This window comes from Mastomys coucha, unplaced genomic scaffold (assembly GCF_008632895.1).
Source record: "Mastomys coucha isolate ucsf_1 unplaced genomic scaffold, UCSF_Mcou_1 pScaffold9, whole genome shotgun sequence".
Classification (NCBI taxonomy): domain Eukaryota; kingdom Metazoa; phylum Chordata; class Mammalia; order Rodentia; family Muridae; genus Mastomys; species Mastomys coucha.
In genome coordinates, this window is record NW_022196915.1 from 49,720,199 (window position 1) to 49,724,006 (window position 3,808).

At 47.5% G+C, this 3,808-nt stretch overlaps 1 long non-coding RNA gene across 2 annotated transcripts in view; it reads left to right on the plus strand.

Annotated features, from left to right (window-relative positions):
- Positions 1-3,574, plus strand: part of LOC116084623 — a 6,921-nt gene extending 3,347 nt beyond the window's left edge. For both annotated transcript variants that reach the window (XR_004116190.1, XR_004116189.1), the window contains 2 exons: positions 1,906-2,015; positions 2,516-3,574. This is a non-coding gene — a long non-coding RNA (uncharacterized LOC116084623). The remainder of the gene's footprint in view (positions 1-1,905; positions 2,016-2,515) is intronic.
- Positions 3,575-3,808: the final 234 nt, after the last annotated feature.

The following is a 3,808-nucleotide window of genomic DNA, read 5'->3' on the forward strand; positions in this document are numbered from 1 at the left end:
AGAAAAGAAAAGAAAAGAAAAGAAAAGAAAAGGAAGAGAAGTGATGTGAATGCTCAGCCTTAAGTGGGTTATCTATGTCAATCTACCCCAGCTCTGGGAACGTTGTGGGAGAGGAGACAGAGGGAATGTCAGAGGTGAAGGGCTGGAATGAAGTCTGTGGAATTCTGTCCTCTGGGTGTGAACATTACACTCTCAGCGTTACTGCAGCTATGGTCACCTGTACCAGATCAAGGCAAAACTCCAGCAGGCAGTGCTTGCTGGGTGGGGGTGGGGGTGATGGGGAGGGTTGGAAGGGATATGTGAGATATGAACAGGGAGTTGGAGGTAGGAGTGATCAAAATATATTGCACACATGTATGAAATTGTTAAAGAATTAAAAAAAAAGTGTTTTCTCAGCAAAAAAGCATGGACAGTTACTTCAGCCTGTGAGAGAGCCACAGAGTCCTGCAAAGAAGAGTAATGTGGGCTAGACTTGAAGGATGCAAAGGGCTCATGATTCTAGAAGCTCAGTGATTAGAGGTAAAAAAAAAAAAAAAGACTATCTTCAAAGATAATCAACATATACGATCCTCGACATTTAGAGCAACTAACTCTTTTCTCCCTTTTTCATGTGGTGTATGTGTGTGTTGGTGTGTGTGTGTGTGTTTGTATGTGTGTGTGTCTGTGTAAGTATGTGTCTCTCTGTGTCTCTGTGTGTGAGCATCTGTGTGTGTGTCTGCGTAGGTATGTCTGTATGTGTGCCTGTGTGTGTGTGTGTGTGTGTGTGTGTGTGTGTGTGTGTGTGTGTATTTTCACAGGGAAGAGTCTTTAATCTAGAAGAATGTATCCACTGAAAATTGAGTAGTCTCCTGGACAGGCACTTTGGGGTGGGCTGTCATGAACAAGAAAAGATTGCTTTTAAGCCCAGAGTTTTTTCCTTGTGGAGTTAGCTATACTCACTTTTCCTGCAAGCTATTTTGTATGGAACCAGATCCACATCATCTTTTTTTTCTTTTCAATTTACTTTTATTGGGTATTTTCTTTATTTACATTTCAAATGTTTTCCCCTTTCCAGGTCTCCCCTTCAGAAACCCTCATCCCATCCCCCCTCCCCCTGCCTCTATGAAGGTGCTCCCCAACCCACCCACCCCCACACACATACACATCATCTTTGCTTTTAGGAGCTATGGGAGTAATGAACAGATCTCATCCCCACTGTTTGGCTGGAACCCCTGCTCATCCTCTGTACAAACTAAGAAACCCTTCTTCCCCCAACCCTGCCCGCAAGCAAAAAACTTCAGGCTTAGAAGCAATCTCTCCTCCTTTCTGAAAACCCACCCAAAAGTGCCCGCTCAGGGGCTCAGCTTTTGACCGTGTATGGACACAGTCCCAGCTCCTTGCTGGCACGTCATCATTCCTTGACTAAACTCTATAAAACCTCCTTGCTTTAGTCCAGATGTGTGACTTCATCGACCTCCACCTGTGGGATCAGTGAACCCACACAAAAGAGCTGCTTCCAGGTTTGCAATAAACCTGCCTTAATCTATTTTTAATCTGTTCTAATCTGGCCTATATCTGTGTTACAAAGGGAGAGAAAAGGCCTATCGCCCACCCTTCAGAAGGGCATGTGGGTTTCTGGGTGAGTATGATGAAATGTTTCAGGGTCAAAGGAGTGTATGTGTCCTGCATCGTGAAGATGAGGAAGCATGGGAATACTTGGGAGACAGTAGAGTCCTCCTCCCTGGATGCTGGGTAGTTTAAGTTGAGAGGGAAAGATGAAACTTGGCCCTGAAATCAAAAGGCAGGAGAGCTTTGAGTTCCTAATCTACCAGCTCGGCGGGGAGTCGGGGAGGGGATGGTGGGGGCTTCAAAGCGGCCCTAAGTGAGGAGGCTTAATGCTGACTCCCACCCTATCTCTTTCCACAGGTGGCAAGATGGTCAGGGCAAACCCAATAAAGTCTAGCCCAATGTCATCTGACCCTGGGTCAGTCTGGACCTAGAGGACCAAGGAGTCTGGACGCCTGGAGTTTGGAAAGGTACAGCTTCCGGAACTGGTGTGTGGACAAAGGGTGTGGAGTACAGATAGCAAGGAGTTGCTGATGCCGAAGAATGAGGTGGAGGTGCGGGAGGAGATGTGAAGGCAGAGTTGTAAGGAAGGTGCAGATGGAGTGGAGCGAGATATGGAAACCAGGCACAATTGCAGGTGGAGGAGCAGGTAGCACGGGAGCTCAGGTGATGGGCAGGTGAGGGTGGAGCGAGATATGGAAACCAGGCACCTGCCTCGGGAATGTGCTGCAGACCCATACAAACTTGGGGGTCATTAGACGACGTTATGAGAAGGGTTTCTCAGCTCCCCAAGTACAGCTCTGCCTACAGAATCTAGAGACAGGAAAGGAGGAACACCAAAGTCACAGTAGAAGAAGTCAGGGAGGATTGACTGTATTGATCCTAGCAGGAACGTTGGCATCCGTGTGAGGAGAATGCTCCTCCAGGATGGGTTCAATTCGCTCCAGATAATTGACTGGTCTTCCACCAGGTTAGCCACTTGGTGGCGCTGTGAGTATGAAAGGAAGGCACTATAGCCAATAAGCCTTTTGCAAGACCGGAGACGTGACTTGGAGAAAAACTAGGGGCAATGTAAGGAGCTCAGCCGACATCCGGGCCCCAGCAGGAAACAAATACGGACTTGGAGAGGTGCTGTGAGACACCAGGAGGCAGACAGGGCAGGAATGACGACTGTCTGTCTCATGACCAGGAAACTGGGCTCTCGAGGTTATGGGACCTATTCAGCTTTCCTTGACTCCATACTGTTTGGTTAGGAAAGGGCATATGTGTATAGTGAACAATACAGGGGAAGGGAGTCTACAGAGAACTGGTGAACTCTAGCTGACCCAACAGACCTCCGATATGGAGGAAAAGGAAGACATGCAAAGTGGCCCAAAGCTGGGAAACCTACAGGTCAAAAAGTGAAGCAGGGCCTGGAGGTGGTAGCACACACCTTTAATCCCAGCATTAGGAAAGCAGAGGCAGGCTAATCTTCATGAGTTCAAGGCTAGCCTAATCTATAGAACAAGTTCCAGAACAGCCAGAGCTACACAGAGAAACCTAGTCTTGAAAAGACAAACAAATAAACAAATAACAACAACAACAAAAAGTGAAGTGCAGCCTGTTAGGACAAGGCCTTGACTGAGCATGGCTGTTCTCCAGCCTCTCAGGACACCGTGCCTGCTAACTGTGGACAGTGTCACGGTAGGGTGACAATGGATAACAATAATAGGTCATAGTTTTCAAAAAAAAAAAAAAGGGAGAGAGCTGGAATTTGTTTCTGAGCAGGGTCTCTGTGCAACCTTGGAACTCACTATGTACACCCAGGCTGGCCTCAAACTCAGAGACTGCCTCTGCCTCCCAAACTCTGGGATTAAAGGTGTATACCACCACACCCTGCCTAAGAGCTGGAGTTTTAACCCTGAGGTAGATCCCTTGCCCAGCACTGAAGAGTTGTCAGCACCCATAGGTACCTGATGCCCCCTTCTGGCCTCCTTGGGCACTGCATGCACAGAGCAGCATAAAATAAAAATAAATATTTTTAATTGGTGTCTCTGAGTATGTGTGTGTGTGCATGTGTATTCTCCAAAGCCACCTACCTTGTTATTTTGAGGCAAGGGTTCTCATTGGCCTGGAGTTTGGTGGAATGGGTAGGGTGGCTGCTCTGACACCCAGAAATTCTTCCCTCCACCTTCCCAGGCTGGGATTATAATCACCACCATCATGCTCAGTATTTCTGCTTGAGTTCCGGGATCAAACTCAAATCTTCATGTCTGCATGACAT